This window comes from Pleurodeles waltl, chromosome 12, assembly GCF_031143425.1.
Source record: "Pleurodeles waltl isolate 20211129_DDA chromosome 12, aPleWal1.hap1.20221129, whole genome shotgun sequence".
Taxonomy (NCBI): Eukaryota; Metazoa; Chordata; class Amphibia; order Caudata; family Salamandridae; genus Pleurodeles; species Pleurodeles waltl.
In genome coordinates, this window is record NC_090451.1 from 69,170,047 (window position 1) to 69,183,291 (window position 13,245).

The 13,245-nt window shown below is 49.2% G+C and overlaps 1 protein-coding gene across 13 annotated transcripts in view; it reads left to right on the forward strand.

Annotated features, from left to right (window-relative positions):
- The first annotated feature begins 9,979 nt into the window (after positions 1-9,979).
- The window catches only part of TBXA2R (thromboxane A2 receptor), a 148,506-nt gene continuing 145,240 nt past the window's right edge, over positions 9,980-13,245 (forward strand). For 2 of the 13 annotated variants that reach the window (XM_069217139.1, XM_069217148.1), the window contains exons 1-2: positions 9,980-10,342; positions 10,725-10,748. The gene's annotated coding sequence lies outside the window, so the exon portion shown is untranslated. Of the gene's footprint in view, positions 10,461-10,724; positions 10,749-11,151; positions 11,320-11,417; positions 11,462-11,526; positions 11,794-13,245 lie in introns of those variants that run through there. The other 11 variants (XM_069217137.1, XM_069217143.1, XM_069217136.1 and 8 more) reach the window with 7 other exon arrangements.

Consider the following 13,245-nt stretch of genomic DNA (forward strand, 5'->3'; position numbering starts at 1 on the left):
TACTTTTTCTAGAAGTGCTTCACTATTGAAACATTGAGGAAAATATAACATTAAACCATATCATAACAATTCACAAATAAATTACCTTAAAATACAGCAGCACAGGAAAGTCTGAGTTCATAAAATCCTACTTTAAATTTCAATATATTCTCTTCCTTGTACATGTATACCCTCTCTATGTAATCATGTTTCCATATATCTATCACCTAATCCTACTGCAGAAGGAAAAAAAACTTTGACTCTATCTAATACCCTACTCTAAGTCTCACCCTAAGCCGCTCTCAATCCATCCTCTGCCTCCTCTCTCTGACTCATCCCAAATCTCATTCTACTACTGTGATCTCCAAAACAACCCTTTCTTGACTCATCAGCGGCGGCTCCTCCGCTAGGGAAGAGGAGCGTCGCCCTCCCGCCAGCAGCAGCAGCTGCAAAACCTTTACAAGAAAACAATAATAAACTGTTATTATAGTTTTTTTATAAAGGGGCAGGGCCACGAGCTCTGACGAGCACTGAGGGGGAGTGCACAGCACTCCCCCCTCAGTGCGCATGTATGTTTGGCTGGCTGTCTGGGGCCGGCCAAACACACATGCGTACAGGGCTGTCTCCAGCCTGGCACTGTGTTGCCGGGCTCGAGAGAGCATGCACAGGCTTGCAGTCTGCCTGGGAGCACCCTGGCTGGGCGCTCCCAGCCAATCCTGACACTGTTGTGAGCCGCATCAGGATTGGCCGCAGGGCAGGCTGGGAGCCTCTGCATGCAGCAGAGGAGCGGAGCGGTGGTGTCGGCAGCGGCTGCGAACCAGGTAAGTGTTTTTTTTTTATTTGATGTTTATTCCCTCGTGTGCCTCTTCCGTCACGTTGCGAGCTGCGACTGAGACTCATCCCGCCCCATCCCTCCTTGCATCACGCCAAACCTCATTTAACTAGTAGGATCTCCCAAACAACGATTTCTAAATTCTTCCCTCGTGTAGCCCTCCTTTGATGCATCCCAAACTTCATTTTACTAGTATGAAACATGCTACGCCATTTGTAGAGACTCCTATCTCCTCTTCCTTTTACTCATCCCAAACCTTATCTCACTACTATGATCACTATGATCTCCCCAGTAACACTTTCTAGACTCTTCCCTCTTCTGTCCCTCCATTATCCTATTCAATCCAACTAACAGACACCACTCAAATTAACTCTCATTTCCCTATGCTTTTCCACCACTATTCCTTTTTGGGTTCCGGAGTAGCTGGCTCTTTGCTGATAAGCAGTTCATCACCTCGTCAGGGGCAGTAAGCGCTATATAAATACAATTTCAATTGTGTACTGGTAGTTGTAGTTTTTCTATCCCCAGTATAAGTGCAAGATCACATATCCCGGAATGCACTAAGAGTAAGCAACTTTTTCAAACTCAACACAGCATAACTTGAAGTTTATGAAAGCCTCACTTTCATGTTTAATGTGGGATCGTTCAGACATGAAAATAAGACATGTCTGTCATCTTGCCTAGTGTCAGCATGATATTCTGCTGTCAGTCCAGTTTTTCAGTCAACCACATTAAGCATGCTGGGATTTGTAGTTTCACTTCCCCATCAGAAATACAGGCTTGCACATTCTTCCATGTTTATGGATCTTAGGTGAAAAATTAGGGCTCGCCGAGACACCCTCAGGACATACAGTAGAATGATCACTTCACTCCCTGAAATTGCAGAAACAGGGCATCTTGATGGATACAGGGATGTTGTTTCAGATCCTGGGTGCATAGACAGGAAAGGCTTGCTGTCTCTTTTCTACATTTCTTAGTCTGCAGTCTGATGGTGTCCTGGCTGCGGGTGCATGGAAACCCACCAGAGATGTGCTCGTTTGCAAGATAAGTGGGGATGCAGGCCTATGGGTTTGGTACAAGATGCAGCTGGCTTTTGTTTTGCAATTAACCAGAAAAACTGAGAAATGGGAGGTGCAAAAGCTGGGGAGAAGTTTCTGAAACAGAGGATGAAATAACTGTAGGCAGAGTTTATATATTTCAACCACAATTCTGTTGAACCTGCTTCCTTCCAACTGGGTTTGTTAATTCAATTTCATATATGTTTTCTCTCAATCAGGCCAAAGTTTCTTCATGTGGTGTGAAAGATCTATTTGTGATAAGTAAGATGTAATAGCCCAGCGTGGTAAGATTGCCTGTTTGTAAGTGTTCCTGCACTAACAACATCTCACATGTAGAGTAGGGGTGGGCATAACTCCTGTAGTTTGCTGTAGTGTGATTATGCAGAATTACCAAAAAGCTAAGCGAGATTCCACGTAATTACGCAAGAAGAGTAATTTGGCCTTTATGGCTATTTTCTTGCAAAAATGCCCCCTTAAGTCCAAAATGGGCACAAGGATGCATTTTGCGCTAAGAAATAGCACTAAATGCAACACAGCACAATTTTTCTCCCAACTTACTCCTGGTATTCATGACCACAAAACGCAAGATAACGCAAACAGCAATATGGTATTTTTTTGCACTTATCTTCCTCAAAATTACTCTTAACTGCACAAGCTGGTGTAATTGTGCAATTATTAGTAATTCTGTATTAAAGATTATGGTGGAATTATCAAAATAACTTTGCATTAGTCCAGCATATTTAAAATTACTCCCAGACCTAATATAAAGGGGGTTGTGTGTGTCTGTGCATGCACACATGTATGAACTAGCACATGATACATAAAGTGCTTTGCTTACAGTTCTCATGTGTCTTATGTTTAGTGCATACACTAAAGACATGATGTAAATAGTGCAGTGCTTACAGTTCTCATGTGTCTTATGTTTAGTGCGTACACTAAAGACATGATGTAAATAGTGCAGTGCTTACAGTGCTCATGTGTCTTATGTTTAGTGCATACAATAAAGACATGATGTAAATAGTGCAGTTCCTACAGTTATGTGTCTTGTGTTTAGTGCATAAACTAGACATGATGTAAACAGTGCAGTGCTTACAGTTCTTATGTGTCTTATGTTTAGTTCATACACTAAAGACATGATGTAAATAGTGCAGTTCCTACAGTTATGTGTCTTGTGTTTAGTGCATACACTAAAGACATGATGTAAATAGTGCTTTGTTTACAGTGTGTCTTATGTTTAGTTCATACACTAAAGACATGATGTAAATAGTGCAGTTCCTGCAGTTGTGTCTTGTGTTTAGTGCATACACTAAAGACATGATGTAAACAGTGCAGTGCTTACAGTTAATATGTGTCTTATGTTTAGTGCATACACTAAAGACATGATGTAAATAGTGCAGTGCTTACAGTTCTCACGTGTCTTATGTTTAGTGCATACACTAAAGACATGATGTAAATAGTGCAGTGCTTACAGTTATTATGTGTCTTATGTTTAGTTCATACACTAAAGACATGATGTAAATAGTGCAGTTCCTACAGTTATGTGTCTTGTGTTTAGTGCATACACTAAAGACATGATGTAAATAGTGCAGTGTTTACAGCTCTTATGTCTCCAATGTTCAGTGCGTACACTAAATACATGATGTAAATAATGCAGTGCTTAAAGTCTGCACTGTGTTTGTCACTGAGCACTTGATGCAAATAGTGCAGTGCTTACATTTCTTATGTGTCTCATGTTCAGTGCATACACTAAATACATGATGCAAATAGTGCAGTTCCTACAGTTCTTATGTGTCTTATGTTCTATACGTACACTATATACATGGTGTAAATAGTGCAGTGCTTACAGTTCTTCTGTGTCTTATGTTCTGTACATACACCAAAGACATGATGCAAACAGTGCAGTGCTTACAGTTATGTGTCTTGTGTGTAGTGCATACACCAAGTACATGATGTAAATAGTGCAGTGCTTACCGTTGTGTCTTGGTGTAGTGCATATACCGAATACATGGTGTAAATAGTACAGTGCTTACAGTCTGCACTGTGTCTGCCTTCACTGGGCACATGATGTAAATAGTGCAGTGCTGACAGTTCCTATGTCCAGTGCAGACACTAAATACATGATGTAAATAGTGCTGTGCTTGAAGTCTGCACTGTTACTGTACACATGATGCAAACAGTGCTGTTCTTATGTGATGTAGGAAGCTCGCCTAGTGTGTTGTGGACACCTATGGTGTTTGCACCTTATACCAGGTCCAGATATCCCCTATTAGTGAATGAAGACAGTGACTATGAAGCCAGGGCTCTCTAGTCGTGGCTGTGATGAGCAGCCAAGACTTATCTAGGAGGAGTGTAAAGCACTTGCAATACCACAGCAGTCACCAGTAACTTATCCCACATGGAATAAACCACACAGTGTTGCAAAAATAAAGGTACTTCATTACAGTAACACTGGACTAGATTACCTATAGGCAGTCCTCCAACTGGAGGCAAGTACACACTATATATACACAGTAAGTATTAGTAATTAGCAGAGGAAAATAACAAGCATTGGCAAGAAATAGCAGAAAATAGCTTGGGCCTTATAAAGGGACCAACCCATATACTAAAATAGTGGAATGTGAAGTTAGGTTCCCCACCCAAGGGTGTGGAGTAGTTAGAGGGGAGAAGTTGGAATCCCAACAGATGAGTACCTAGATGATCCCCAGCGACCAGGAGAGCACAGTTAAGTTACCTGGTCTTCCCAAAGACCAGCATGGGGACCTGGAAAAGGAAGATTGCAAGACCAGGACCAGTCCAGTGGAACCCAGCGGTGGATTCCAGATGAAGAGGACCTGCAACAGTAGGGGACTTAGTCCAGTCCACGTAGGAGTGCCCAGGCGGGGCAGGAGCCACTACCCACCCTTCTGTGGATGAAGATCCCGGTTGACGAGGGAAGATGAAAATCAGCTGTGGAGCCCAGGAGCTGCAGAGAGGTCCTTGGAGTCATGCAGAAGATGCCCACTGGTCGCCGGGTCGCAGATGGTCACTGGTCAGGAGGACCACCAACAAGCCTTGGCAAACACAAATCTGGGCAGAAGAGGATTTGCAGAGAAGATGGGGACCAGCAAGGCCCAGGGGAGTCGACCCTTGGAAGGTAGTCGGAAGAGCCAGCAGAAGCAGTCACAGCCCCCACAGGCAACCCACTGGCAGCAGGCACAGTAAGTTGCAATGAGGCCCAATCAGCACACCTGGAGAGAAGTCCCACGTTGCTGGAGCAGTAAAGGAGAGACTGTCCGTGCAAGGATGAAGTGCTGGAGGCCGGGGATACTTGAAGTCGCAGTGCACAGGGATACTATCCTGAAGGAACAGGCAAGGGCTCACCATCTTCTGAGCTGGACAGTAGGTAGAGGGGACCCAGAGGAGCCCTCTACACCACCACCTGCATTGGAGATTCTTTCTGGAGCCGGAGGGCAGAAGATTCCAGCAGCCAGAAGTCATTGCCTTAGGTGCCCGCAGATGCAGGGGAGTGGCTCCTTCACTCCAAGAGAGATTCCTTCTTGCCTCTTTGGTGCAGCTCGAAGTCTTGCTGACCCCAGAGGATGCACAGACATGGAAATGTTTTAATTGCTGGAAATAGCCGGAGAAACAATGTTGTAAGGCAAGGTTGTCCCAGGAGTTGCAGGACTAATTCTGGACCTCTCTCGCCAAGAACACATCTCCCAACACCTGAGGACCCTCCACTGGCTACAGGTCGAAAAGCAAATCACCTTCAAGCTTCTCAAACACGTACAAAGCCATACACAACGCAGGGCCAGCCTACCTGAACCACTGTGTCTCCTTCCACACCCCCCACAGATCCTTCCGCTCCGCCCAGATGGCCCTGGCCACCATCCCTTGCAACCTGCAAAACCACCGCCGGAGGACGATCCTTCACCTACACTGCAGCAAAGAGCTGGAACTACCTCCCCCTGCACCTCAGACAAAGCCCGTCGCTCACCATCTTCAGGAAGAACCTCAAGACGTGGCTCTTCGGTTAAGGTCCATCCCCTCCCCCCCAGTGCCTTGAGACCAACACGGGTGAGTAGCCGTGCTTTACAAATATTGATTGATTGATTGTTTGGTTCCTGTGAAGTCCAGCAGCGGTTCCGGTGGCCAGGAGCAGAAGAGGTTGATGCAGAGGAGTCCTGGTGGAGTCTTGCATGCTGAATCTGGGGACCCACCCGCAAGGGAGTCCCTAAATAGCTCTAACAGGGCACTTATCAGAGGGGGTCACTGACGTCAGTCACCTGTCCTAACCAATCAGATGCTCCCATGGGCCTCTGCCCATCTTGTTTCCAGGATGGCAGAATCAAGTGGCCACCTGGAGGAGCTCTTGTCACCACCCCTGGGGCGGTGATGGGCAAGGGAGTCATCACTCCCCTTTACTTTGTGTGGTTTTGCATCAGAACAGGGACTGGGGGGCAGTGGCGTAGCGTGGGTTGTCAGCACCCGGGGCAAGGCAAGTAATTTGCGCCCCCTAACCCGTGGATTTTAGCACTCGCGAGCGCGCCCCCCCCCCCCAGATGTTGCGCCCGGTGCGGCCGGCCCCCCTGCACCCCCCACGCTACGCCACTGCTGGGGGGTCCCTGGACTGGTGCAAACCGGATTTTGCAAGGAGAACACCAAATGTGGCCTTCAAAGCAAGCAAACCTCTCCCCAGCATTGTAACATCTATTTCCAAGGTTCAGGGTATTGCCTTCTCCTGCTCGAGCTGGTCAAACAGCAGGAGGGCAGAATCCTGTCTGAGGTTGCAGTCGCATTGGCTGCCCACAAACCCTGGAAGACTGGTAGGAGCAATACTGTGGGGTCTTCAAGGATCCCCCAGATTGCATGGAATCATGCCACCAATACTGGCATTAGTGTTGGGGTATGATACCAACATGTTTGATACCAAACATGACTAGGTTTGAGTTACCGTTATGTAGCTGGACCACAGGTAGTGACCTATGTTCAGTACATGGGTAAAATGGCTTCCCCACACTTACGAAGTCCAGTGCATTGGAACTGGAGTTCAAATGGGGCACCTCTGCTCATGCAGGGGTGCCCTCACACACAGGAACCTGTACCCTGCCCTCTGAGCCAGGTGGGCCTACTATAGTGGTGACTTACAGTGACCTGCTGCCGTGACCAGCAGTGAAAGGGTGCATGCACCCTTTCACACAGGCTGCAATGGCAGGCCTGCAGACACAGTTTTACACTACCATAGGCAGTATAATACATGCTGCAGTCCATGGGGGACCCCTGGTGTACCAATGCCCTAGGTACCCAAGTACCATATACTAGGGACTTCCAGGGGTACACCAGTACGCCAATTTCTGGGGTGTAAAGGGTACCAGAGAAACCAAATTTAGAGGAGAGAGCACAATCATTGGTGTCCTGGTTAGCAGGATCCCAATAAAACAGTTTAAACACACTGTTAAACAGGCAAAAGGTGGGGGTAACCAAGCCAAAAAGAGTGACTTTCCTACATGTGACATGTTCAGTTGCATACACTAAAGACATGATGTAAATACTGCAACGCTTGCAAGCTGCACTGTGTCTGTCACTGAGCACATGATGCAAATAGTGCAGCGCTTACAGTCCCTGTGCCTTGTGCATACATACATGATGCAAATAGTGCAGTGCTTACAGTCCCTGCGCCTTGTGCATACATACATGATGCATATTGTGCAGTGCTTACAGCCCGCGTGCCATGTGCATACAAACATGATGCAAATAGTGCAGTGCTTACAGTCAGCGTGGCATGTGCATACATACATGATGCACATAGTGCAGTGCTTACAGTCCGCCTGCCTTGTGCACACACACATGATGCAAATAGTGCACGCTTACAGTCCGCGTGCCATGTGCATACATACATGATGCAAATAGTGCAGCGCTTAAAGTCTGCGTACCATGTGCATACATACATGATGCAAATTGTGCAGCGCTTACAGTCCGCATGCCATGTGCATTCATACATGATGCACATAGTGCAAAGCTTACAGTCCGCGTGCCTTGTGCATACATCCATGATGCAAATAGAGCAGCGCTTACAGTCTGCGTGCCTTGTGCACACACACATGATGCAAATAGCGCACCGCTTACAGTCCGCGTGCCTTGTGCATACACACATGATGCAAATAGTGGAGTGCTTACAGTCCGCGTGCCTTGTGCAAACACACACATGATGCAAATAATGCAGCGCTTACAGTCCGCATGCCTTGTAAAATACATACATGATGCAGATAGTGCAGTGCTTACAGTCCGCATGCCATGTGCATATACACATGATGCAAATTGTGCAGTGCTTGCAGTCCGCGTGCCTTGTGCATACATACATGATGCAAATAGTGCAGTGCTTACAGTCTGCGTGCCTTGTGCACACACACATGATGCAAATAGTGCAGCGCTTACAGTTTGCATGCCTTGTGCACACACATATGATGCAAATAGTGCAGCGCTTAAAGTCCGTGTGACATGCGCATACATACATGATGCAAATAGTGCAGCACTTACAGTCCGCGTGCTTTGTGCATACACATGTGATGCAGATAGTGCAGGGCTTACAGTCCGCATGCCTTGTGCATACAGACATGATGCAAATAGTGCAGTGCTTCCAGTCCCTGTGCCTTTTGCATACATTCATGATGCAAATAATGCAGTGCTTACAGTCCGCGTGCCTTGTGCAAACATATATGATGCAAATAGTGCAGTGCTTACAGTCTGCGTGCCTTATGCACACACACATGATGCAAATAGTGCAGCGCTTACAGTTCGCGTGCCTTGTGCACACACATATGATGCAAATAGTGCAGCGCTTAAAGTCCGTGTGACGTGCATACATACATGACGCAAATAGTGCAGCACTTACGGTCAGCGTGCCTTGTGCATACACATGTGAGGCAGATAGTGCAGTGCTTACAGTCCGCGTGCCTTGTGCATACACACATGATGCACATAGTGCAGTGCTTACAGTCCGCGTGCCTTGTGCATACACACATGATGCAAATTGTGCAGCGCTTACAGTCCGCGTGCCTTGTGCATACATACATGATGCAGATAGTGCAGTGCTTACAGTCCGCATGCCATGTGCATACACACATGATGCAAATTGTGCAGTGCTTGCAGTCCGCGTGTCTTGTGCATACATACATGATGCAAATAGTGCAGTGCTTACAATCCCTGTGCCTTGTGCATACATACATGATGCAAATAGTGCAGTGCTTACAGTCCCTGTGCCTTGTGCATACACACATGATGCAAATAGTGCAGTGCTTACAGTCTCTGTGCCTTGTGCATACATACATGATGCAAATTGTACAGTGCTTACAGTCCGCGTGCCTTGTGCATACACACATGATGCAAATTGTGCAGTGCTTACAGTCCGCGTGCCTTGTGCATACATACATGATGCAGATAGTGCAGTGCTTACAGTCCGCATGCCATGTGCATACACACATGATGCAAATTGTGCAGTGCTTACAGTCCGCGTGCCATGTGCATACACACATGATGCAAATTGTGCAGTGCTTACAGTCCGCGTGCCTTGTGCACACACACATGATGCAAATTGTGAAGTGCTTACAGTCCGCGTGCCATGTGCATACATACATGATGCAGATAGTTCTTGTCAATTACAAAGTTTTCAGCCTGTGTGTGATGCAGTCAGCACTTGACGCAAACAGTGCAGCACTGGCAGTTTTGTGTGTGCCTGCACACGCCAAGCACACGATGCACATAGAACCGTGTTTTCTTGTTTGCCTACACTACACACACATGACAATACAACGTGTACGTGTACTTGTACAGACTGCATGGGAACAGCATTACAATGTGTTTTGGCGCCTAGATGCCCTAAGCACAGCACGACTAGTGCAGTTTTAAGATGAATGTCTGCATCTTGCTGCACCGAGCGCGTGACAAAAAGAATGTTGTATTTACCACTTTCCTGTGTTTCTTTCTGCACCAAGAATATGGCATAAATGGTGCAGTGAGAGGTTGGACCTCTGGCATTTGCCAGCGCTTGTTTTAAAATGCCTCTTATCTCCGTGACACAGCAGCTCCCGGGAGGAGGTCGGTGGTTTCTCGCACACTTCCTAAGGCTGCCTTGGAGCTGCTCATGCCGGGGAGGGGGGCCACGCCTGACTCCGGGGGCTCATGCCCACCCTCTGGCTTCAGTTGTACCCCACCCTGGCTGAGGGGTTCACACCGAGCCTGACTCAGGCACCCAGGGCCATTTTGCAATGCCAACTTGTCTCGTGGCTGACGGCGAAAGAGGGGCGCAGGACAGAAGGTCCCGGGGAAGCTGCCTTATTCACAGACCGCCCCCTCCCTCTCACGCACAGACAACCACTCACAAAGTCACGCTATATATACACACACTCGGCAGCAGGCAGCGAGCCACTGAGCGGAGTGTTTGACAAGCAGGAGAGAGCCCTGCCCGCCTGTCCCACCGGAGAGGGACCCCGGGGATGTGAGCACCCACCAGGGCAGATCCTACCGGAGGGACCCCCGGGGAGGTGAGCACCGACCAAGGCAGATCCTACCGGAGAGGGACCCCCCGGGAGGTGAGCACCCACCAGGGACGGAAGGTACAGTCGCCTCCTTTCTTTTCACACACATGCAGGTTTTATGCTGTGGTCCTGTGTGTCTGTAGGGTGGTCTGTGACACAGCCCTGCCCCGGCTGACCCTACCGGAGGGACCCCCCGGGAGGTGAGCACCGACCAGGGACGGAAGGTACAGTCGCCTCCTTTTCACACACATGCAGGTTTTATGCTGTGGTCCTGTGTGTCTGTAGGGTGGTCTGTGACACAGCCCTGCCCCGGCTGACCCTACCGGAGGGACCCCCCGGGAGGTGAGCACCGACCAGGGACGGAAGGTACAGTCGCCTCCTTTTAACACACGTGCTTGTTTCAAGCTGTGGCCCTGTGTGTCTGTAGGGTGGTCTGTGGCACAGCCCTGCCCCGCCTGTCCTACCGGAGAGGGACCCCCGGGGATGTGAGCACCGACCAGGTACGGAAGGTACAGTCGCCTCCTTTTCACACACATGCAGGTTTTATGCTGTGGCCCTGTGTGTCTGTAGGGTGGTCTGTGACACAGCCCTGCCCCGGCTGACCCTACCGGAGGGACCCCCCGGGAGGTGAGCACCGACCAGGGACGGAAGGTACAGTCGCCTCCTTTTAACACACGTGCTTGTTTCAAGCTGTGGCCCTGTGTGTCTGTAGGGTGGTCTGTGGCACAGCCCTGCCCCGCCTGTCCTACCGGAGAGGGACCCCCGGGGATGTGAGCACCGACCAGGTACGGAAGGTACAGTCGCCTCCTTTTCACACACATGCAGGTTTTTATGCTGTGGTCCTGTGTGTCTGTAGGGTGGTCTGTGACACAGCCCTGCCCCGGCTGACCCTACCGGAGGGACCCCCCGGGATGTGAGCACCGACCAGGGACGGAAGGTACAGTCGCCTCCTTTTCACACACATGCAGGTTTTATGCTGTGGCCCTGTGTGTCTGTAGGGTGGTCTGTGACACAGCCCTGCCCCGGCTGACCCTACCGGAGGGACCCCCCGGGAGGTGAGCACCGACCAGGGACGGAAGGTACAGTCGCCTCCTTTTCACACACATGCAGGTTTTATGCTGTGGTCCTGGGTGTCTGTAGGGTGGCCTGATATCTGCGCCTTCTGAGTCCAGGAGAGGGTGGAGGAACGGAGAGGAGTGGCTGGTGGTGGGAGAAAAAGACGAGAGAGAGAATAGTCATTAATTCAGAGGCGTGGTGGTGTTGAAGGAGTCAGCGTGGTGTCTGTGCCTCTGTGTTTACGGCGGGGACTTCCTCGGATCTGGCCTCATCGCTCGTTGACTCTGTGTGATCCTGGACTCATCATCCCCACAAAACCCTTCTTTGTTGACGTGACTAGGAGTCGGCAGCTCAGGTAGGCGCAGCGCTCTCTCCCTTCTCCTGCTTTTGGGCGAGCGCCCCCTCCCCCCCGCTTCCTTCCAGTTAGTAAAGAGCGCGCACTCCCTGCCCCTCGAGGTTGTGTGTAAATGGTCCTCTTTGTACATACGTGTGCGCACCTTTGAATCCAGCCGTATGTATGGGTGCCCGCACGGAGTCTGCCTTAGACATGACGGCACACGGCTGAGATGTTGGGATTCGTAGCTACAGCGCCTAAACTCAGCAGTTTCCAGGTTCTTGCAGTCTGGGTCTGTTAAGCGCTGTATGAAACACCTTTCCGGGATGTGATGGTCTTTTGCTGGCTAGGTCTGTGGTAGAGTATGTGAGGGTCTACAGTGGGCTATGTGAGACTGTGCTTAAGATAGTTCTAGCATATGTGAGGGTCTATTTAGGCGTGTTTGTGCGTTGAGCTATGTGGGGGTCTCTTCTGGGCTATGTGAGGGTCTACTGTGGGCTATGTGAGGGTCTACAGTAGGCTATGTGAGGGTGTGCTTAGGGTTAGTTCTAGCATATGTGAGGGTCTATTCAGGCGTGTTTGTGCGTTGAGCTATGTGGGGGTCTCATCTGAGCTATGTGAGGGTCTACTGTGGGCTATGTGAGGGTCTACTGTGGGCTATGTGAGGGTCTACTGTGGGCTATGTGAGGGTGTGTTTAGGGTTAGTTCTAGCATATGTGAGGGTCTATTCAGGCGTGTTTCTGTGTTCAGCTATGCGGCTGTCTCTTCTGAGCTATGTGAGGGCCTGCTTAGGGTTCGTTCTAACATATGTGAGGGTCTATTCAGGTGTTTGTGTGTTGAGCTATGTTGGGGTCTCTTCTGGGCTATGTGGGGGTCTGCTTAGGGTTACCTGGGGGTACGTTCTAACATATTTGAGGGTCTATTCGGGTGTGTTTGTGCGTTGAGCTATTTGGGGGTCTCTTTTGGGCTATGTGAGGGCCTGTTTGGGCTATGAGAGGGCCTGTTTGGGCTATGGGAGTATCTGCTTGGAGTTAACTGACGGTTAGTTCTAGCATATGTGAGGGGTCTATTGAGGTGTGCTTGTGTGTTGAGCTATGCGGGGGTCTCGTGTGAGCTATGTGAGGGTCTTTTTGGGCTTTGGGAGGATCTGCTTACGGTTATGTGAGGGTCTATTTAGGTATGTGTATGTTAAGCTCTGTGGGGGTCTCTTCTGGGCTCTGTGAGGGTCTGTTTGGGCTGTTGGAGGGTCTGCTTAGGGCTGTGTGAGGTCTATTCAGGCATGTGTGTGCTCAGCTATGTGGGGGTGTCTTCTGGGCTCTGTGAGGGTCTGTTGATGTATGGAGGAGTTTGATGAGGTTTTGCGAGGGTATTCAGCCGCTCTATAAGAGGCTGTGTTCTAGGTTCTGTGAAGGTACTTTGATGTACTAGTGTCTGGTGCAGTATGTGAGGGTCTCTTCTGGGCTCTGTGAAGGT